The sequence below is a fragment of the Schistocerca piceifrons genome, chromosome 5, assembly GCF_021461385.2.
Source record: "Schistocerca piceifrons isolate TAMUIC-IGC-003096 chromosome 5, iqSchPice1.1, whole genome shotgun sequence".
In the NCBI taxonomy this organism is placed as follows: domain Eukaryota; kingdom Metazoa; phylum Arthropoda; class Insecta; order Orthoptera; family Acrididae; genus Schistocerca; species Schistocerca piceifrons.
This window is the reverse complement of record NC_060142.1, coordinates 649,032,485-649,033,206: the sequence shown is the minus strand read 5'-3', so window position 1 is coordinate 649,033,206 and position 722 is coordinate 649,032,485.

The window sequence follows — 722 nt, the reverse complement described above, 5'->3', positions numbered from 1 at the left end:
TGGATTATCTTGTCTCAATGCCCGTTTACAGAAGTTAACACGATTCTCATGAGCGTTTCCATGCAACTCTTGATGGAGAGAGACGTGATAGGGACAGAACTTCTGCTGATGGAGAATGTGTAGAACACTTGCCTGGCCGGCCGGGTTTGCCGAGCGGTTCTAGGCTCTACAATCTGGAACCGTGCACCGCTACGGTCACAGGTTAGAATCCTGCGTCGGGCATGGATGTGTGTGCTGTCCTTAGGTTAGTTAGGTTTAAGTAGTTCTAAGTTCTAGGGAACTGATGACCTCAGATGTTAAGTCCCACAGTGCTCAGAGCCATTTTAACACTTGCCTGACTGATGCCACTTCCTTGTGCGATTGTGCGGTGTCTAACGTGCGGACCAACTGCAACAGTGGGAACAACATTAATTTCCTCCCCTTATGTCATCACTTAATTCCATCTGTTAATTTCTCTAGGTGTTACACTACCATTATCATATAACTGGCTGAAGAGGCTGATAAGTAATTGCCGAGATGGCTGACGTGTACTGGGGTATCTTGCCATATACACCACACCAGAACGAACTGCATTCTTCCTGCACTCTCCATACACCATGAGCATGTCGGCTTTTTCTGCATTGGTAAATCCCATCGCTCACTCTCGACCTACTGCTTGGACTGCCACGCGCTAACTGACTGTCAAGTCGCAGTGCACTCAAGGAACACACAGCCACACTGTA